This window comes from Macaca mulatta, chromosome 5 (genome assembly GCF_049350105.2).
Source record: "Macaca mulatta isolate MMU2019108-1 chromosome 5, T2T-MMU8v2.0, whole genome shotgun sequence".
Lineage (NCBI taxonomy): Eukaryota > Metazoa > Chordata > Mammalia > Primates > Cercopithecidae > Macaca > Macaca mulatta.
The window spans coordinates 162256273-162280062 of record NC_133410.1 but is presented as its reverse complement, the minus strand read 5'-3'; the positions used below and the strand labels follow the sequence as shown (position 1 = coordinate 162280062).

At 41.1% G+C, this 23790-nt stretch overlaps 1 pseudogene across 1 annotated transcript; it reads right to left on the bottom strand.

Moving 5' to 3' along the window:
- Positions 1-22163: 22163 nt before the first annotated feature.
- LOC699428 (WD repeat domain phosphoinositide-interacting protein 4 pseudogene) lies at positions 22164-23199 on the bottom strand (annotated as a pseudogene). Its single transcript, XR_010584.5, has one exon. The product of XR_010584.5 is annotated as a WD repeat domain phosphoinositide-interacting protein 4 pseudogene (transcript).
- Positions 23200-23790: the final 591 nt, after the last annotated feature.

The following is a 23790-nucleotide window of genomic DNA, read 5'->3' as shown; positions in this document are numbered from 1 at the left end:
TTGCCACAGAACCTAGCTGTCTCCACGGTTAGGAATACGTATAAGGGAAGAAACAAGCTTTTAAAATTCAACTGCCTTAATATTAATAATCTACCCTTTATATTCATAATTACATTTGATTTTCACAAAGTGAGATATGAAGCAGACGAAGCATCCTTGTTCCTCCCTTACACAAGAAAATGTCATACGAATTGTATTACGTATGACAGAACTGAGAGTTGAAACCAGAATTTTACCTTAAATCCAGGGCTGCTTCTCCTACTCTGTTCCACATCCCTAATCCTCTCTGATGGTTGGAACATCAGGGAAACTTAATCAATAGACATAAACATGAAATTGAGAGGTTTTTGTATACAGGTCACTATGTTACTATTTTTCTTTATCCTGACCATCAGGTTGTCCAGCTGGCTGAAAATGCTTTCTTATTAATTCCAAATCTCCAGCTCTCTACCTTATGATTTCTGACACAAGAAAACTTCCTTCAAATTATTTCTCCTGAAACTAAAAACTTGTTTTTTTCTCTATTTCTCTTCCTTAGTTGAACTGCCTAAGATGAATTTTGATGCTATTGCTCTATAATCCCAAAGTCAATTAGAATATTCTGGGAAAGTCAAGTAGAAATCATTTATTTAGCCACAAATTATTATCAGTGTCCTCTGCGTATACTGAAGGTGGTTGTACACAGTCCACAAAGCTATTAGCACATCCAACTCACAGTCCTTATACTTGTTCAGTTCTTGACATTTTCTTTTTTTTTTTTTCCCCCTGAGATGGAGTCTCGTTTTGTCACCCAGACTGGAGTGCAGTGGTGCAATCTTGGCTCACTACAGTCTCCACCTCCCAGATTCAAGCAAATCTCTGCCTCAGTCTTCCAGGTAGGTAGGATTACAGGCGTACACCACCATGCCTGGCTAGCTTTTGTATTTTTAGTAGAGACGGGTTTTTGCCATGTTGACCAGGCTGGTCTCGAACTCCTGGCACCATGTGATCCACCCGCCTAGGCCTCCCAAAGTGCTGGGATTACAGGTGTGAGCCACCGCACCCAGCCTAGTTCTTGACATTTTCAAAGCACCTTCACATCTATTATTTCATCTGAATCTTACAATAACACACGCAATAAATAATTCTGATATTATTATTCCTTTGGTTAAAGTGATTAGAGAACTTACCCAGAGTTGCATGGCTCACAGTTAACATGTGGCAAATCCCAGGTTAGACTCCAAATCTCCTTCTGTATCTAGATATAACACCTCCTATAACTCTCTACCAAAAAAGAAAAAAAAAGTTGATTAAAGTTAGAAAATCAACACGGCATATGAAATGTATTAATATTTGGGGAAAGGGTAACTTTCATTGCATAGATTCATAGTTTTGAGCACCTAACTGAAATCCTAAACTGTTATCCAAAAGTTATCCGAAAACACAAGGCAAACATAGTGGTTCACACCTGTAATCTCAGCACTTTGGGAACCCAAGGCAGGAGGATCACTTGAGTCCAGGAGTTTGAGACCAGCCTGGTCAAAATAGGGAGACCCCATCTCTACAAAAATTGAAAAATTAGCCAGGCATGGTGGTTTGTGCCTGTAGCCCCAGCTACTCAGGAGGCTGAGGTGGGAGGATTATTTGAGTCCAGGTGGTTGAGGCTGGGAGATAAGAGTGAGGCCCTGTTTCGAAAAAACAAAACAAAACACACAGTCTATGTCTTTTTCACATAAAGTATTTTGTAATTGTCAAATAAAATAATAACAAACTCATCCACCAAAAACCACTTAATGAAAATATGTCAGAAATCCTGCATTATTTTACAGATCTTTATACATGAACATACATTCTTCAAAATTTTTTTACTCTGAACAGATGTCATTATGTCTGTAATTTTTGGAGACATTTCAAAAATACTGCCTATGCAAAATAATAGTAGTAAACTTCTAAATTAACATAGAACCTAGTTCTGAAAACTGAGAATATTTCATGTTGTATATATCTTCCTTTTAAAAACTAGAATTTTTCTTTAACTAAAACCCTTCCTGCTGAGCTTCATTAGTGGCCATTCCAGAAAGGTCTAGGTGTTAATTATCTTCTGAAGCTTAACGGAAGTGCTGGGGAATGATCCTAGCCATAGACTGAAGGCGTGTGTCCTCCTGAAATTCAGCTATTGAAATCCTAACCCCCAGTGTGAGGTACTGGAGGTGGGCCCGTTGGTGGGTGATTAGGTCATGAGGGCAGAAGCTTCCCGAACAGGATTAGTTCCCTTACAAAAGAAACTTCGGACAGCTCCCTCACCCCTTCCACCATGTAAGAATACAGTGAGAAGACAGCTATCTTTGAGCCTGGAAGAATTCCTCACCAGATACCAAATCTGCCAACATCTTGATCTTGGACTTGCCAGCCTCTAGATCTGTAAGAAATGAATTTCTGTTATCTATAAACTACCCAGACTATTGGCATTTGTGCTATAGCAGCCCAGATTGACTAAGGCAAATGGCTTCTCAATGGGCTCCAGAAGAAGGAGAATGGCAATATCATTGTTCTCATCAAAAAGACGGAAATGGGAGAAGTCCAGTTCATACTTGCACCACTCACTCTTCACAAAGTTTTCAGAAAACACAACATTTTGTGGTTCTTTTCAGTGGAGTCAATGATATTGTCAATGATCCACTTGCCGGGAATGAAGTCCCGCTTATGAAGACACAACTTGAAGGGGGGATTGAAGTTCTCCAGCTCCTGGACCATAAGGTTCTCCACCCAGTAGGTATCTTGCTCACTATGAGAAACAAATGCATCATAGCAGATGTCCCTGCTGCAAGCTTACCTGGGCTTCCTTTTGGCCTGGAGCCAGGCCCACATCATTTGCATGTACCACAGGCCTTGGAAACGGTGGCACAGGACCCCCATGAGCAGGATCAGCAGGAACAGGGCACGGCACATGCCAGACACCAGTGCTGCCCTATGGCACTCCAACACCAAGAGACGGACGTCATGGACCTGTTGGCCGTGCGCATGGGATGGAGAGTCACACAGGTAGTTTTCTGGCCAACCGATAAGAATTTTGGCCAGCGCTTGCTGCTCCTGAGTGAAGGAGAGGAATTCTCAGGAGCAAATGAAGTTGTTGCCACCAGCTTCCAAAGTCTTCAGTGTGTGAAAAGAGTCAAGTTGCCCTTTAGAGAAAGTTTTCTTTTCCTGCTTCTTCTCAAAGAGGGAGAAAGCATCTGGGAGAGTCTTCAACACATATCTGAAAATGTAAAGTTCTTTAAGTTGCAGCTAAATAAAAGTTTACAATGCTCACATCTAGTAAGCCTCGTATCTGGGAAACAATTGGTTAAATTGTGAATTTTTGTATTGGATAAGTTCAACTATTCTTCCCTTTCTGAACATTGATAAGTGATATGTAAAGAACCAAGTATATGCTGACCAAGATCAAGGTTAGTCAGTTTTTCTACAGTAAGCAGCATTTTCCAGAACTTGTAGATTATTTAGCATGAAATTCAAGGTGTGTAGGGAGCTTCAGGCTTCCTTATGAATACTTCAGTTATTCTTCAACCATCAATTTTTCACTGAGATCTAAGTATCCTGATGATTTTGAATATTGCAACAGAGGATATTCAATTAAGCAGATCCTGACACTTTCAACCTGAAGATCTTTAGTCAATACAAAGGAAGAAGCATGTCTTTAAAATTCTGTCATCATCGAATATTCCTGTAACTGAGCTCTGTTGTTATTATAGTTTCTATTGGGCCTGGTCTGTTCATGGGATCTCAGCCATCTCATCTTCCATTTTCCTGAACTGCACAGGCTTCCAGCTTTACCTCCAACAAGTGATTTGCAAATGCTCTTGTTTGATTGCTTCAGCTTCTCTTAATATTAGTTTTTTGACAATGAGTCTGACTGTAAGGTCCTTTTTTCTTCCTTTTATTTCATATGAAGAACAGTGCTTTCCACTTCCAAATACTTTTAGAAACTTGAAAGATCAACCAAAACCCCTCAGAGTAAAGCTGACTGCTTCATATGTCAGCTCACATGACTGATCTATATTTATTTCAGGCTTTTTAGTTCATATGTCTGGGGATTAGAAACATAAATTTTAAGTCAGTTCAGAACAGAAAGTCGGTAAAATATCCTGTTGTTTTTTAATTTTGAGAACTTGTATATTTTTCATGAATTTAAATTTGGAAAAATGGAAAAAGAAAGAAAAAGAAACTTTTCCTCAAGTCTCTAATGGACTATCCCAGAAGTAAAGGGCCAGACTGTGAGGATGATAGACAAGGTTAGTTGTTAAGGGATAGATCCAAATGCACAAGACTCTCGAAGACAAGGCAAGTAGTTTTCACCTGTTGTAAGAATTCTGTCAGGCTATAGAAAAGATCCTTCCAGATTCACACACATCTGCTAAGTGTAACTGGATATAAATCCCATGGGGGCAGGGATTTTGTTTTCTTTTATGCACTAAACTGTTCTCATCACTAAGAACATGGCAGGCACTCAATGAATACTTGTTGAGTGGTGGATTGCCTTGCCTTTTCAGAATATGGGCTAGGCCTGGAGGAATGGAGTATAAACATCTGAAGTGGTCATTGCAGAGACAAGACTTCAGGGGAGAGAAGCCTAGACCAGGCCCCTTGACTGACATCTTGCCTCCACCGCACAAGAGCTGACTTCATTTAAAGATGGGAATGAAGAAATATAGTGCACTATTTTCACCCACGTAGTCAAGCAAAACCATGAGTGACTGGCATCATTTTAGTATCTATAAGGGTTATATGGCCTTTCAGACCACTTCAGAGAAGAATATGAAAAGAAAGCAGAATTTTATCAAGTTCTAACTTATTTGGAGCGCCTTGAAAATGTGTTAAAATATCTTAGCCTGGCTCACACCTTAATCTAAACACTTTGGGAAGCCGAGGCAGGTGGATCACCTGAGATCAGGAGTTTGAAACCAGCCTGGCCAACGTGGTGAAACCCCATCTCTACTAAAAATACGAAATTAGCTGGGTATTGTGGTGCAGGCCTGTGTTCCCAGCTACTTGGGAGGCTTCGACAGGAGAATCGCTTGAACCCGAGAGGCAGAGGCTGCAGTGAGCTGAGATCGCACCACTGCACTCCAGCCTGGGCAAGACATAGCAAGACTCCGCGTGTCTGTCTGTCTCTCTCTGTCTCTCTCTCTCTGTGTGTGTGTGTGTGTCTCTCTCTCTCTCTCCCTCTCTCTCTCTCTTTGTGGTATGCCAGTCTGTGTAGGGGTTGCCAACTTCCATGTAGATGGAAAAACAATGAGTCATGATATGATTCAAAGTCGGGAACAAGCTGTGTAGCCACTGTTTTCTTTTCATTCAGTTCCTATTATTAAGTATAACTAGAGCTCAGTGTGGACTGGTCAGGGTCGTAGACAAGAGTCCTGTCAGCTTCTCACCCAATATCGCTTGCCAAGTATCTAGGAAGGAATTCCCCAAATTACATACAATGATGTAATCATTTCCTATGGGTGCGTAAGAATCTTTCAAAGCCTGCAAGGTTGCTGTCCTATTGGGCAATTATATGGACAGTCTTATTCACTCCAAAAAGTTTCTAGGTGCAACCTCTGGAAGATGTATAATTAGTATTTATATTAATATTTTGTGTTAAAGAATCTGTGGATACTTGATTTTTAAGACTTGTCATGTTTAAAAGAATTTGGCCTATAAGAGTCGCTTATCATAGCGACTTAAAATGTATACTTTGGAGAATTTCAGTTCCAAAATGGTGGCATACTGGCTTCATTTTCCTGTCCACAGAAAACTCAAAACAAATAGACAGTGCAGAGATTATCACCAGCAATACCCCAGAACTCAAATATGAGGTTGAGTCAGTTCTGGGGGCCACAGACAAGTGAAAAAGCCTGGAATAGACTAAGAGAATCAGATTTCTACATCCACGATGCCGCTCCCCACAATCTGCCTGTCATGAAGCATGGGAAAAATTCCTCCCAACTCACATTTTCTACCCTGGAAAAAGTGAGATAGAGGTAGACAATCAGCTTCCCCATCACCTTGAGTTCCCTAGCAGGAGACCTGTACCTGCCTCAACCCACAGAAAACATCACAAGTGCCTAAAGAGAGAAATATCCCTGCAAACAGCAAAAGACAAGGTGAGAGGTGGGACTACCTTGCCTAGCCCAGGAAACTCTGTTCTGTAATTAAGCCTAAGGAGATGCCAAATCAGAGTGACTGTTGAGCAGCACCAACTGTAGGAAGTACTTTCCACAGGTCCCTTGGGCATGAACCTCTAGCCAGCCTTCCCACACTGGCAAGATATCCCCACTGGGACTTCTTCCAAACTTCTTCCATTTGGGACTCGCAGCACTCTGATTCTTTGCTAGAGCTGAGGCAAACCTGTGCTTAAGGCATCATCTAGCATCAAAAAGGAGGCAGCAACTTAGTGGTGGGGGAAATAAGAAATTAACAAGTAAATTACAAGGAATCTCTAGGCAAATATACCAAGTAAAAACCAAAACGAGCCAGAAAAGACTGGAATAAATAACAAATCCTTCAATGCAAAGACATAGATGTATATCCACAAAAAACAACAGCAAATAGGGAACCAAAACCTCCCTAACTGGACAAAGCAAGATACCTGTAACAGGCCCTAAGAAGATGGCAATACACGACCTCTCTGACAAATAATTCAAAATAGCAATTTTAAGGAAACACAGTGGCCTTCAGGATAACACAGAAAAGTGATTCCAAAATTTATCAGAGAAATTTAAAAAAGAGACTGAAATAATAATTTTAAAAATCGGACAGAAATCTTGGAACTGAGAAATACATTTGCTGAAATGAAAAATTTATTAGAGGCTCTCAACAGCAGAATAGATCAAGCAAAGGAAAGAACCAGTTGGCTTGAAGGTAGGCTATTCAGTATCACACAGTCAAAAGAGAAAAAAGATTGAACAGGAATAAAGATTACCTAAAAAACATGGAAATGACCAAATCTAAAATGTATTGTTGTTCAAGAGGTAGTTGAGCAAGAGCAAGGGATGGAAAGCGTATTCAAATAAATAGTAACAGAAAGCTTTCCAAAAATTGAGAAAGATAGAAATATCCATGTAGAGGAAGGTCAGAGAGTACTAAACAGATTCATCCCAAATAAGACTTCATCAAAGCATAAAATAATCAAACTCCCAAACGTCAAGAATAAAGAGAGGATCCTAAAAGCAGCAAGAGAAAAGAAGCAAGTAACATATAAAGAAACTCCTGTTCATCTGGCAACAGACTTATCAACGAAAACCATACAGGCCAGGAGGGTGTGCAACAACATTTTCAATGTTCTGAAAAAAACCCTGCCACCCAAGAGTACTATATTTGGAAAAGCTGTTCTTCAAATATGAAAGAGAAATTAACTCTTCCCAGACAAACAAAAGCTAAGAGAATTCACAACCACCAGACCTGTCTTACAAGAAATGCTAAAGGGAGTTCTTCAATTTGAAAGAAAAAAAAACAATAACATGCCAGAAGAAAACATTTGACGGTATAAAACCCACTAGTACAAAGACAACCCTAGAATACTCCAGTGCTATAATTATGGTATGCAGTCCACTCAAACTCTAGTAGGAAACCTATAAGGCAAGTATATGAAAAACAATAATAGCTATAGCAACCTATTTAGAGATAGGCAATATAAAAACATTTAGATTGAGAAAAGAAAAGTCAAAATGTGGTGGGTATTGGAGTTAAAGTATAGAAGGTTTTTTTAGTTTGTTCTTTGTTTCTATTCTTTTTTTCTGATCTAAGATAAATTGTCATCCCTTTAAAATAACTTGTTATATCTATAAAATATTTTTTGTAAGCCTCATGGTGACCACAATGCAAAAACCTATAATAGATACACTAAAAATAAAAAGCAACAAATTAAAACATACTACCAAAACAATCACTTAACCACAAAGGAAGACAGTAAGAAAGGAGTTTAAAAAGGAGAACACATGCAGCAAAATAGCAGTAGTAAGCCCTTATCAATAATAACACTAAATGTAAATGGATTTAATTCTTCAATTAGAAGACATAAAATGACTGGATAATGAAACAAGATCCAACTATAAGAATCCCACCTCATCTATAAAGACTCACATAAACTGAAAGTGAAGTGATGAAAAATGATATTTCATGTAAGTAAAAACCAAAAAAAAAAAAAACCAGGAGTAGCTATACTTAGATAAAATAAAGTAAAAAACTATAAAAAGAGACAAATAAGGACACTATATAATAATAAAGGGGTCAATTTGGCAAGAGGCTATAGCAATTATAAATATCTATGCACCCAATACCAGAGCACCAAAGTATATAAGGCAAATACTAATGGAGCTCAAGGGAGAGATAGACTGCAATTCAGTAATAGTAAGGGACTTCAATGGACAAGTCATGCAGGCAGCCAATCAACAAGGAAACATCAGAATTAAACTACACATTAGACCAAATAGACCTAACTGACATTTGCAGAGCATTTCACCCAACTGCTGCAGAGTATACATTCTTTTGAATCAGTACATGGAACATTCTCCAGAGTCTACCATATTTTAGCCCACAAAACAAGTCTCAACAAACTCAAAAAAGGAGAAATCATATCAAGTATTGTTTTTGACCACAATGGAATAAAGCTAGAAGTCAATAACAAGAGGAATATTGGAAACTACACATACACATAAAAATGAAACATGCTCCTGAATGACAATGAAGAACTTAAGAAGAAAAAATTAAAATTTCTTGAAACAAATGAAAATGGAAACATAACAAATTTAAATCTATAAGACAGCAAAAGCAATACTAAGAAGGAGGTTTATAGCAAGAAATGTCTACATCAAGAAAGTAAATATACATCAAATAAATTTATCTAATGATGCACTTCAAGGAACTAGAAAAGCAAGAACCAACTGTATTAGGGTTCTCTGGAGGGACAGAACTAATAGAATATTTGTATATAGATGCACACATATATATATTTAAAAATGTATGTATATAAGTTTATATATGTATAAACTTATGTATATAAGTTTTTTAAGTTTTAACCCACATGATCACAAGGTCCCACAATAGGCTGTCTGCAGGCTGAGAAGCAAGGAGACCCAGTCTGAGTTCCAAAACTGAAGAACTTGGAGTGCAATGTTAGAGGGCAGGAAGCATCTAGCACAGGAGAAAGATGTAGGCTGGGAGGCTAGGCCAGTCTCTCTTTTTCACATTTTTCTGCCTGCTTATATTCTAGCCCACTGGCAGCTGATTAGATTATGCCCACCCAGATTAAGGGTGGGTCTGCCTTTCCCAGTCCACTGACTCGAATGTTCATCTCTTTTAGCAACACCCTCATGACACACCCAGGATCAATATTTTGCATCCTTCAATCCAATCAAGTTGACACTCATTATTAACTTTCACACCAACCAAAAATTAATAGAAGGAAAGAAATAATAAAGATCATAGCAGAAATAAATAATATTGAGACTAAAAAAAACCATATAGAAGACCAACAAAAAAAAAAGTTGGCTTTTTGAAAGATCAAGTCAACAAACCTTTAGCTAGACTAAGAAAAAAGAAGAAATAAATAAATAAAATTAGAAATGAAAAGGGGGACATTACAACTGATATCACAGAATACAAAGAATCATTACAGACTAGTATGAACAATTATACACCAACAAATTGAAAAACCTAGAAGAAATGGGTAAATTCCTAGATACATGCAACCTACCAAGACTGAATTGTGAATAAATAGAAAACCTCAATAAACCAATAACAAGTAATGAGACCAAAGTCATAATAAAAAGTTTATCTCAAAGAAAACCCCAGGACCTGATGGCTTCACTGCTAAATTCTACCAAATATTTAAAGAACTAATACTAATTCTAGTCAAAGTCTTCAAAAACAATTGACGAAGAGGGAATTCTCCCAAACTTATTCTACAAAACCAACATTGTCCTGAGGCCCAAACCAGAGAAGGACACAACAACAACAACAACAACAACAACAAAAACTACAGGTCAATATCACTGATGAACATAGACACAAAAATCCTCAACAAAATACTAGCGAACTGAATCCAACAGCACATTAAAAAGATCATTCACTATGATCAAGTGAGATTTGTCCAAGGGATGCAAGAATGGTTCAACATAAGCAAATCAATATGTGTGATTTGTCACATTAACAGAACCAAGAACGAAAACCATATGATCTTTTTAATAGATGCTGAAAAAGCATTTGATAAAATTCAACATCATTTTATGATAAAAAAGCTTCAATGAACTAGGTATAGAAGGAATATAACTCACCAGATATGACAAACCCACAGCCGATATCATACTGAATGGGGGAAAATGGAAAGTCTTCTCTCTAAGACCTGGAACAAGACACAGATACCCACTTTGACAGCTTTTATTCAACATAATACTGGAAGTACTGGTGAGAGAATTTAGGCAAGAGAAAGAAATCAAGGACATCCAAGTTAGAAAGGAAGAAATCAAATCTGGCTTGTACACAGATAACATGATCTTATATTTAGAAAAAACTAAACACACACACACACACATACACACAAAAGCTATTAGAACTAATGAACAAATTCAGTAAAACTGCAGGATACAAAATCAAAAAATCAGTAGTGCTGGGCACGGTAGCTCACTTCACAATCCCAGCACTTTGGGAGGCAGAGGCAGGCAAATGGCTTGAGTTCAGGAGTTCAAAACCAGCCTGGGCAACATGGTGAAACCCTGTCTCTACCAAAAAAATATAAAAATTACCTTGCAATGGTGGTATGCACCTGCAGTTACTTGGGAGGCTGAAGTGAGTGGATCACTTGAGCCCCAGAGGTGGAGGTTGCAGTGAACTGAGATCACACCACTGCCCTCCATTCTGGGTGACAGAGCCAAACCCTGTCTCAAAAAAAAAAAAAAAAAAAAAAAAAAAAAATCGGTAGCATTTATATATACTAACAGTGAACAATCTGAAAAAGAAATAAAGAAAGTAATTTCATTTATCCATACAAGAAAAATCATAACATACTGGAAAAAGAAGTTAAAGAGAACACACACCAAAAAATGGAAAGATATTTCATGCTCATGTATTGAAAGAGTTAATATTGTTAAAATCACAATACTACCCAAAACAATTTATAGATTCAGTGCAATCCTTATGAAAAGACTAATGACATTCTTCACAAAAATAGAAAAACAATCCTAAAATTTATATGGAACCACAAAAGACTCTGAATAGCCAAGGCAGTCCTGAGGAAAAAGAATGAAGCCAAAGGCATAGCTCTATCTGGCTTCAAAATATACTACAAAGCCATAGTAACAAAATCAGCATGATATTAGCATTAAAAAAAGACACACAGACCAATGGAACAGCATGGAGAACCCAGCTATAAATCCACACATTTACAGCGAACTAATTTTTGACAAAGGCACCAGAGCATATAATGGGGAGTGCACAGTCTCTTCAATAAATGGTGCTGAGACAACTGGATATCCATATGCAGGAGAATGAAACTAAACTCCTATCTCTTACCATATACAGCAATCAAATAAAAATGGATTAAAGACTTATGTCTAAGACCTGTAGTTATGAAAGTTCTAGAAGAAACCTTTAGGGACCACTCTAGAACATTGGTCTGGGCAAAGAATTTTTACATAAGATCTCAAAAGTACAGACAATCAAAGCAAAAATAAACAAATGGAACTTTATCAAGCTAAAAAGCTTACACACAGCAAGAAAAACAACCGAAAGACAACTCACAGAATGAAAGAAAATATTTGCAAACTATCCATTGACAAGGGATTAATAACCAGCATATATAAGGAGCTCAAACAACTCCATAGCAAAAAAAAAAAAAAAAAAAGTCCTGATTAAAATATGGGAAAAAAGATATGAATAGACATTTCCTAAAAGAAAATATACAAATGGCCAATGGGTATAGGAAAAAATGTTCAATATCATGAATCATCAGAGAAATGCAAATCAAAACCACAATGAGATACCATCTCACCCAGTCAGAATGGCTTTTATCAAAAAGACAGAATATCAGAGCTGGTAAGGATGTGAAGAAAAGGGAACCATTGTACACTGTTGGTAGGAATGTAAATTAATACAGCCACTGTGGAAAACAGTATGGAGGTTCCTTTAAAAACTCAAAATAGCCAGGCACGGTGGCTCACGTGTGTAATCGCAGCACTTTGGGAGGCCGAGGTGGGTGAGATCAGGAGTTCCAGACCAGCCTGGCCAACATGGTGAAACCCCATCTCTACTGAAAATACAAAAATTAACCAGCCATGGTGGCAGGTGCCTGTATTCCCAGCTACTCAGGAGGCTGAGGCAGGAGAATCACGTGAACCCAGGAGACAGAGGTTGCAGTGAGCAAAGATCATGGCACTGCACTCCAGCCTGGATTACAGAGCCAGACTCTGTCTTAGAGAAAAAAAATTAACTAAAAATAGGCCAGGTGTGGTGGCTTAGACCTGTAATCCTAGCACTTTGGGAGGTGCATCTGGGCAGATCACTTGAGGCCAAGAGTTTGAGATCAGCCTGGGCAACATGGTGTAAGAAAACCAGTTCCCATGAGGCTCTGGTCTTATGCCATTGGACCACATTGTCCTCATGCCCTTCAACCTCTGTCACCATCTGCTGACCTCCTAGTTACTCCTCTTACTTTTTGAAGACTTTAAGACCTGCTCAGAGTCTTCTTCTTCTCAAGATCTTCCAGGAGACCCAATGCCTTCAGTGTTCCCAAAGATTACCTACCCAACACCCTGGCTGCTCAGTTCCTTTACCTCCTCCTCTGCAGGGATCTTCTCCTCTTTGCCACTTCAGCCATGCCCTGGACTTTGTCATTACCTACAGTTAACCAGCCTTCAAAACGACTCATTCAAACTTCCTACATCTTGATCAGACTCCACTGATCCCTCCTCTCTCCAATCCATTTATTACCTCCATTCTTCTCAAACACTTGGTTCAAGTTAGAGCTCACAGCAGAAGAATCAGCAGATCCCTGGGTTTCCCATTCTCATAGCATACTATAGGGAGTCATACTTGGCCCCCAAATTGCTAATTGCAAAAGAGATATCTGACCCCTTTTTATATGGGAAAAAAACATCCTGAGTGTTGCCACCAGATGGTCTGAACATGAATGCCAGCTGCCAGGTATGCTGGAATGAACTACTTCAGGGAAGTTCAGACAGTGCACAGCCCTTCCTACTGACTTTTGGAAGAGCTCCCGGGCTTCAGAATCTCCATATCACCCTTGCCAAAACCAGAAACTCTCTTTCCAGTGGTGTTGGTGAACACAAGATTGCAGGAGAGGGCTTTACCTCATTCTCAATTTTCCTACATCTTCCCTGTTCTTCTATATGAACAATTGATGTTTTCTTAATATACCTAACGTAAAATACTGTACAAGATGCTTCAAGCCCTCCTATCCCCAAATCAGATTGCTTCTTCTAAAGCTCTACCAAATAGAAATTCTGGAGCCACCACTATCTCTTTTCCTTATGTCCCTATATGACAAAACCCCCAACCTAAAAGAACCCTGTGACCTGCCTTCTTAGAGGAGACCAGGCACTTTACTGTACTTCTTGAGCCAGCTCTCTTGCAATTCCTGCAATGCTTTCTCAAGCTTACTCCACTCTTGTCCAGCCACTAGCAGCCTCTGCCTTCTCACACCCTTTCCAGGAATGACTTTATTGCTTATTTCACAGAGAAAATTATAGCCATCTAGAGAAATTCTAACTTCCCAGACCTGAACTTCTACCCACACACCCCCTCCACCCTCCTACCACAGTAGAAGAGGGGACCTCCCAGGATGCTTGGTACCCACTTGTCCTATGTAGATGTTATCTAGATGCTCTGCTTATTATCCCTCCCTTTTCTCTTGTGTTCTACGATTCCATCTTATCCAGACCATTCCTACCAATATTCACACATGCTCAAGTTTTCCATATTTATTTTTAAAATGAACAACAAGCAAAAAATCTTTTTGGTCTCTTTCAGGCTTTTCTCTTTCTCTCTCTCTCCACTTCACAGCCCAAAACCTTTAAAGAGTTTTTTGTACCTACAGTCTCTATCTCCTCTCCTTTTACCCAGTCTTCCCTCTATTCCAGTCTGGCTTCCAACCCATCACTCCATCCAAACAGCACTTGCAAAGGTTACCAGGGACCACTGCATTGCTCACTCCCCCAGACAATTTTTGGTCCTCATGTTATTTAACTTCTCAGAGCAGATGTGATTAGCCACTCCTTTCTTTTTCTTTTTTTTTCCTTTTTCTTTTTCTTTTTTTTTTTTTTTTTTTTTTTTGTTGATACAAAGTCTTGCTGTGTCACCCAGGCTGATTGGCTCATCGGCTCATTGCAACCTTCACCTCCCAGGTTCAAGCAATTCTCCTACCTCAGCCTCCCAAGTAACTGGGATTACAAGCACGCACCACCACACCTGGCTAATTTTTTGTATTTTTAGTAAAGAAGGGGTTTCACCATGTTGGCCAGGCTGGTCTGGAACTCCTGACCTCAGGTGATTCACCCCCCTTGGCCTCCCAAAGTGCTGAGATTACAGGTGTGAACCACTGCACCCAGCTGGCCACTCCTTTCTTAAACATTCTCTCATTTTGCTTGTATGAGCCCATATACTTAGTCTTTCCTTTAAACCCTCTTTTTCAAGGTTATCCTTCCCTGCCCCATTTCCCAAGTCTAGGTCCGAGGCCACTTCTCACGGGCTGCTTTCTTCTTAATGAATCTCATTTATGCTGTCCATAACCCAATAACGTTCCAATTTAAATCTCTTGCCCAAATATCTCACCTGAGCTCCAGATCTAGATAGGCAACTGCCTACTTGAGACATTTGTCTGCTTGGGTGTCTCAGAGCATGCACATTCAATATGTCCCAATCTGAGCTCAAAATATTTTTTGCCAGGTGTATTAGTCCATTTTCACACTGCTGATAAAGACATACCTGAGACTGGAAAGAAAAAGAGGTTCATTGGACTTACAGTTCCACATGGCTGAGGAGGCCTCAGAATCATGGCAGGAGGTGAAAGGCATTTCTTACATGGTGGCAGCAAGAGGAAATGAGGAAGATGCAAAAGCAGAAACCCCTGATAAAACCATCAGATCTCATGAGACTTATTCACTACCACGAGAACAGTATAGGGGAAACTGTCCCCATGATTCAAATTATCTCCCACCAGGTCCCTCCCATAATATGGGAATTATGAGAGTACAATTCAAGATAAGATTTGGGTGGGGACACAGAGTCAAACCATATCATTCTGCCCCTGGCCTCTCAAAATCTCATGTCCTCACATTTCAAAACTAACAGTTCCCCAAAGTCTTAACTCATTTCAGCATTAACTCAAAAGTCCACAGTCCAAAGTCTTATCTGAAACAAGGCAAGTCCCTTCCACCTATGAGCCTGTAAAATCAGAGACAAGTTAGTTACTTCCTAGATACAATGGGGATAGAGGCATTGGGTAGATACAGCCATTCCAAATGGGATAACTTGGTCAAAAGAAAAGGGCTACTGGCCCCTTGCAAGTCTGAAATCCAGCAGGGCAGTCAAATCTTAAAGCTCCAAAATGGTATCCTTTGATGCCACGTCTCACATCTGGGTCACACTGATGCAAGAGGGGGGTTCCCATGGACTCAGGCAGCTCTGCCCCTGTGGCTTTGCAGGGTATGGCTCCCCTCCTGGCTGCTTTTATGGACTGGTGTTGAGTGTCTGTGGCTTTTCCAGTTGCATGGTGCAAGATGTTGCCAGATATACCATTTTGGGGTCTGAAGGACAATGGCCCTCTTCTCACAGCTCCACTAGGCAGTGCCCCAGTAGAGACTCTGTGTTGGGGCTCCAACACCACATTTCCTTTCTGCACTGCTCTAGCAGAGGTTCTCCATGTGGGCCCTGCACCTGCAGCAAACTTTTGCCTGGACATCCAGGCATTTCCAGACATCTGAAATGCAGGTGCAGGTTCCTCAAATCTCAGTTCTTGACTTTGGTGCATCCACAGGCTCAACGCCACGTGGAAGCTGCCAAGGCTTAGGGCTTCCACCCTCTGAAGCAACAGCCCAAGCTGTACCTTGGCTCCTTTAAGTCATGGCTGGAGTGTCTGGGATAGAAAGCACCAAGTCCTTAGACTGCACACAGCATGGGGACCCTGGACCAGGCCCACGAAACCATTTACTTTTAGGCCTCTGGGCTTGTGATGGGAGGGGCTGCTATGAAGACCTCTGGAGACATTTTCCCTGTTGTCTTGGGGATTAACATTCGGCTCCTCATTATTTATGCAAATTTCTGTAGTGGCTTGTATTTCTCCTTAGAAAACAGGTTATTCTTTTCTATCATATTGACAGGCTGCAAATGTTCTGCTCTGCTTCCCTTATAAAACTGAATGCCTTTAGCAGCACCCAAGTCATCTCTTAAATGCTTTACTGCTTAGAAATTTCTTTTGCCAGATACCCTAAATCATCTCTGTCAAGTTCAAAGTTCCACAAATCTCTAGGGCAGGGAAAAAATGCCACCAGTCTTTTTGCTAAAACATAACAAGAGTCACCTTTGCTCCAGTTCCCAACAAGTTCCTCATCTCCCTCTGAGACTACCTCAGCCTAGATTTTATTGTACACATTGCTATCATGCTTTTGGTCAAAGCCACTCAACAAGTCTCTAGGAAATCCCAAACTTTCCCACATTTTCCTGTCTTCTTCTGAGGCCTCCAAACTGTTCCAACCTCTGCCTGTTACCCAGTTCCAAAGTTGCTTCCACATTTTTGGGTGTCTTTTCAGCAGCACCCCACTCTACTGGTACCAATTTACTATATTAGTCTATTTTCACACTGCTAATAAAGACATACCCGAGAATGGAAAGTAAAAGAGGTTTAATTGGGCTTACAGTTCCACGTGGCCGGGGAGGCCTCAGAATCATGGCAGGAGGTGAAAGGCACTTCTTACATGGTAGCGGCAAGAGAAAATGAGGAAGATACAAAAGCAGAAACCCCTTATAAAACCATCAGATCTCATGAGACTTATTCACTACCATGAGAACAGTATGGGGGAAACTGTCCCCATGATTCAAATTATCTCCCAACAGGTCCCTCCCACAACACCTGGGAATTATGGGAGTATAACTCAAGATGAGATTTGGATGAGGACACAGAGCCAAATCATATCACCAAGGCTGATTTATTTCTGGTGTTCTGTATTTCAACATGAAGCTCCCCATCCATCCAGATGCATCTGCTGCAGCTCTTAGTCCTGCTGATTTTACCTTGAATTCATCCAACTCTTTTTATTCCCACTGCCATCATCTTAATTCAAGCTACCTCCTCCTCTCTTTCTTGGAGTACAAAAACAACTTCCTAAATGTTCTCATCTACTGTGCCTTCTCTGTAGCACCTTCTCCACACTGCACTTAGAGTAGCATCATCTAGTTCAAATACAATGGGAACCACATATGCAATTTTTAATTTTTTTATTATAATTATTTTGAGATGGAGTCTCACTCTGTCACCCAGGCTGGAGTGCAGTGGCATGATTTTGGCTCACTGCAACCTCTACCTCCTGAGTTCAAGAAAATCTCCTCTCTCAGCCTCCAGAGTAACTGGGATTACAGGCACCCACCAACATGCCTGGCTAAGTTTTGTATTTTTTAGTAGAGACGGCGTTTCACCATGTTGGCCAGGCTGGTCTCAAACTCTTGACATCAAGTGATCCACCCACCTTGGTCTTCCAAAGTGCTGGGATTATAGGTGTGAGCCACCACGCCCACCCCCAATTTTTAATTTTTAATAGCTATATTTTAAAAGGTTGACAAGAAACAGGTAATTGGTTTTTGGGGGAGTGGGAGAAATGGGTTTTGTTTGTTTGTTTTTGAAACAGGGTCTTTCTCTGCCACCCAGACTGGAGTACAATGGCATGATAATGGCTCACTGCAGTCTCGACCTCCTGGGCTCGAGTGATCCTCCTGCCTTAACCTCCCAAGTAGCTGGGACCATAGGTGTGCGCCACCACATCCAGCTAACTGTTTTGTTTGTTTTATTGGAGACAAGGTCTCCCTATGTTGCCCAGTCTGGTCTCAAACTCCTGGGCTCAAGCAATCCTACCACCTCAGCCTCCCAAAGTGCTAGGATTAGAGGCATGAGCCATCACGCCTGGCCTAGTAATTGTTTTTATAAATAATTTTTAAATTGATTTTAATTACATTTAATCTGAAATATTTTTTCAAGATATAATTAATATTTTCAAATTAATGAGATATTTTACATTTTTTATACTAAGTCTTTGAAATCCTGTGATTATTTTACATCTCTACTAAAACTAGCAGTATTTCAAGTGTTCAGTAGCCATGTGTAGCTAGTAGCTACCATTATTGGACCATAAAGAATTAGAATGATCTTTTCACAATGCAAATCTGATCACCGCACCTCGCCCCATGTTTAAGCTTTTCTGTGGCATCTAGTTCTTAGGATGAGGATTCAAATGCTTAACATATTCTACAAGGCCCTCCAGGGTCTGTGGTGTGGATTCTACTTTCCTTTTGATCTCTGCTCCTTCTCTCTCACCATCCACATGCCAGCCACACTAGTCTTTCAGCTTCTCAGACGTGCAGAGGTTCCACCTCTACCGATTCTTTGAATATACTATTCCCTCTGTTTTGAATGCTACTTTCTACCACATTCCCTTCACCATCACCAGTACCTCCACTATCATCACCACCACCACATCATTGCCATCAACTCTACCATCATCACCACCTCCATCACCACCATCAACTCCACCATCACCACCACCTTATCATCATCATCAACTTCACCATCACCATATCATTGCCATCAACTCTACCATCACCACTACCTCATCATCATCATCAGCTCTACCATCACCACCACCTCCATCATCACCATCAACTCCACCATCACCATCACATTATCACCATCATCAACTCCACCATCACCACCACCTCCATCATTACCATCAACTCTACCACCACCACTACCTCCATCACCATCATCAACTCTACCGTCACCACCACCTCCATCATCACCATCAACTCCAACATCACCACCACCTTATCACCATCAACTCCACCATCACCACCACAACCTCCATCACCACCACCAACTCCACCACCGCCTCCATCATCACCATCAACTCCACCATCACTACCACCAACTCCACCATCACCACCACCTCCATCATCACCAACTCCATCATCACCACCACCTTATCACCATCAACTGCACCATCACCACCACCTCCATCATCACCATCAACTCCACCATCATCACCACCTCCATTACCACCAACTCCACCATCACCTCCATGATCACCACTGCCTCCATCACCACCATCAACTCTACCATCACCATCACCTCCACTAGCACCAGCACCACCTATTATAGACCATGCTCATTCTCTTCAGGACCCCACCCAACTTCACTTCCCTCACTTTTCCGTTTAGAGATGTGATCTTTTCCTTCAAAGCATGTGGCTCAGTTTGTAGCTTTCTTCCTTCTTGTGTGATTAATGCCTGTCTCTCTCCATAACCAGGAATTTTGTTTGGTTTCACTTACCATTGCCTCCTCAGTGCTTGTTCTAGTACCTCATATATAGCAGTTGTTCAGTAAATACCTTTGAATAAATAAATGAGTAAATAAAAGTAATTAGGAAATACAAAACTGTAAAAATGGGACCTAGAACAGAGGGTGAAGGAAGGAAAAGTCAGTAAACATTGTAGAGTTTGGCAGGTAGAATCCAAAGTAAGGTTGAGGAGTGGAAGTCAATTACTTCTGTTGAGACCCTATCTTGAGCTAAGATCTCTTCTGGTTGTTTTAAGTGTTTTTGTTTAATCCTATAAGAAGTCTATGAGGCAGGTATTATCTGCATTTTAGTCAAGGAGGCTCAGAAGAGTTCACAAACTTGCCAAGTAACATAGTTAGGATTGGAACCTCCACTTGATTTCAAAGCCCACATGCCACACATTTCACTAGATCTCCATAAACCAACTTCCCATTCTTCATAATCTTGTTATTCCATGAGAACATAACCAAACATTCAAATAATACAAAAGGCTGAATTTTGTGTTGTTTTTGAGACAGAGTCTTGCTGATTCACCCAGGCTGGAGTGCAGTAGCATGATCTCGACTCATTGCAACCTCTGCATCCTGGGTTTAAGCAATTCTCCTGAAAAGGCTGAATTCTTTATTTTTATTTTTTGTTGTTTGTTTTGTATGTGTGTGTGCATGTTCCCATTTTGTCACATGGTTTCTTCATACAAATATTGCCCAAATGCATTGCACAATTCAGGTACGATTGCCTCAAATGAGAATTTTAAGGAACAACAAATCTTGCCTGAAATAATGCCATATACTATTTTAAGTCCAAGAAGGAAGTCAAATGATGATTGAGTAATGGCTGAAGTACAGGATACCACTCAAATGACAGTTGATTTTCTTTCCTGTTTAAATGAGGTTATGCATATAATGTGCTTAACAGAATGCTTGACACAAAGAAGGAATTCAATCGTTGTTAGCTAGCATCATCACCATCATCACCATCATCATCATCATCCCTGACCTGCAACATAGCAAGAACTCTTCATTGCAAATTTTTCATTTATTTATTGCATAATAATAAAATATAATATCTTTAAAATATGCTATACTGGCTCTAAAGCAACAGTGTCCAACCTTTTTGGCACCAGGGACCAGTTCCACAGACCAGGGAGGTGGGGCGAATGGTTTCAGAGGCATTAGGTTCTCATAAGGAGCCTCATAAGGAGCACACAACCTAGATCCCTTGCATGCCCAGTTCACAATAGGGCTTATGCTCCCATGAGAATCTAATGCTGCCACTGATTTGACAGGAGGCAGAACTCAGGCAGTGATGCTCATTCACCTGCCTCTCATGTCCTGCTGTGCAGCCTGGTTCCTAGCAGGCCACGGACCAGTACCTGCTTGGGGACTCCTGCTGTAAAGGACCCACTATGAATCACTGCCATAAATCAGCTTCTGGATTGTCTCAAGGCAGCCATCAACTCTGGCCCATGCGCCTCAAATCCAAAGCTATGTCCACTGATTCCCCGGGCTCAGCACAATTCAGTCATGCCTACCATCCACATTATGGGAGCAATGTAGTGTGGTTTGCAAGGGCAAATGTTTTGCGGTCAGACAGACTTGGATTCAAATCTTAATTCTTCCACATGTTATCTTTATAACTGAGCAGATCTCCCAAGACTCAGTTTTCACATTTATTAAATGGAGGTAATTCTTATCCAGAATATAGTGCCTAGAACCTGGTTAAATGCTCAGTGTTAGCTATTATTCTCAAGAATGGCCTTAGGATTTAAACTGAGAACTTAGTTCCATCCCTGGTTTGCAGTGGGACCAGGAAGTCTAATCACATTGTTGATGGATCAGAATGAAAATAGTGGAAACATTTGTCCTGGGGAAAAGGAATATCATACAGTTACTTGCTCTGCTTGTAGTCAACATTTTATTTTTTGATTCAAGTGGTCACTACTTTCAAATCCCCAGAATCTACTGAGATTAGTGATGGCCTCACCAAGTAACTAGAGAATAGCTGGCATAGTACCTCATCAACCTTGAGTATACAAGGTTGGGTACAATGGGGTCTTAGTCTACATTAAGTTTTCATTTTGTCAAACTGTTCAGATTGACTTTTAGAAGGTTAGGATGATGTCTTTGATTAGGTTTTGTCTGTTGTGATAAATAACATTCCAAAGTGATAACATTTCTGATAACATGAAACATAACAAAGGCAGTGTGTATAGTGGTTATGAATAGAGATTCTGAGCCATCTTGCTAACTGCATGATTTTGAGCAAGTTATCGTCTCTGTGAAATGGACTTCATAGGGTTGTTATGAAAATTTGGTGAGATGGCACATGTAAATTACCAACAGTACCTGATGTTTGCTTTTTGTTGTTTTTCTGTTGTTGTTGTTGTTGTTGTTGTTTGCCATTAAGGGTCTTTTATTTGTATTCATCACATCAGAGATCATCTCTTCCTAGGAAGCTTTTTAAAAATCCCCAGGTTGGATTAGGGCACTCCTTCTAGGTCCCTGACAATTTCCTCCAGGTTAGGGATCCCAAGGGGTTGCTGCCTTCCTAGGTCTCTGGCCTGGCCCTTGGGGCACACAGTCATCAAGAAGTGCTGGGGGAAGTGAGCTCTTTATTTAGACATAGCTCTGCTGAGTGGAAAGTGGGCACCGGCCCCATTAACGCTTGCTGGCTGGTGGCTTCCAAGCACGCCCCACTGCCAAGGCTTAGCTCTGCAGTCTGCCACCGCAGGTCCCTAGCACAGCCCCCAGGGTCCTTAAAAGTCATCATCATCACAGATGTCAAGGTACGCGTCAAAAGCCTCTCTGTTGCAGTTTCCATCAGGAGTGAAGACTATTTGTGGAAGGTCCCATCTACGCAGATGGCAATGACACAATTGACGTTCTTGGAAGTATTGCGACAGAAGACGCAGATGCAAGCTGACTCAGCAGGCACAGTGAAGCTCGCCAGGCTCCACTGAGGGTCCACGTACTGCTCAATGATAGGCCCTTGCCCACAGTGAGCCAGTGCAGAGCAGCGGTTGAGGCGGGTATCCTTGAGAGCAAAGATATGGACGGTGCCTTTATCACTGGAAGTACAGAGGAAGGAGGAGTCGTGGCTGAAGTTAATGCAGTAGACGGTGGCAGGGTCAGTGCCTCGGCGCAGCTCTACCAGTTTCTCCTTGGATGGTGTGTCAAAGAGGTGAATAAGGGTACCCTTCTGGGAGGCTGAGGCCACTACAGTCCCTGGCTGGTTTAGAGACACACAGGCTATGTCACTCTGGTGTGCATTGATGGTGAATGGAGCAGACGAGGTGCCAGGCATTGTGCTCGCCAGGTCCACAAGTTGCAGACTCCCACACTTGTGTCCCAGGAACACTTAACAGTTGCTTCTCCAGGCTGGGGCAGAGGTCACAGAGCCCCTTGGGGTTGTCCCAGGTATCAAACTCAAACAGCTTTCGGGGATTGTCTGGGAAGGAGTACACACAGATGCGGTTCTTCAGCACCATCACGATCTTGTCATGGCGCATGAGCACAGAAAGCACTGGCTTAGTGAAGGTGAACTCCAGCACCAGCTTCTCTTTGGAGTCCTTGCCCTCCCGGGCATCATCCCAGATCAGCACTGAGATCTCTGAGAACTTGGGGCTACTACTACCACCCACCAAGACCAGAAGGTTTGTTTGTTTATTTGTTTGTTTTTGAGACGGAGTCTTGCTCTTTCACCCAGGCTAGAGTGCAGCGGTGCAATCTCGGCTCACTGCAACGTCCACCTCCCAGGTTGAAGCGATTCTCCTGCCTCCCAAGTAGCTGAGATTATAGCTGTGCACCACCACACCAGGCTAAATTTTGTATTTTTTTTTTTTTTTTTTTTTAGTACAGATGGAGTTTCACCATGTTGGCCAGGCTGGTCTTGAACTTCTGACCTCAAGTGATCTGCCTGCCTTGGCCTCCCAAAGTGCTGGGATTACAGGCATGAGCCACCATACCCAGCTGACCTTTTATTTAAAAGCATTTGTTTCTAAGATCATAATTCAATTGCCAGGAAAATTACCAGGTAATGATTGCCTCTAAGAAAATCAGTCCCTAAACTTGTCCCATCTCTAGCTCACTGAGGGTATAATCCCCAATGTAGACCCAATATGAGATCACTGACAATTCCCTTCATTTTACTCTTGAAGAGAAAGACAGAAGTTATGAAGAAATTGTCATTCCCTGAGGGACACTCAGAGGAATAACCAGCCCAA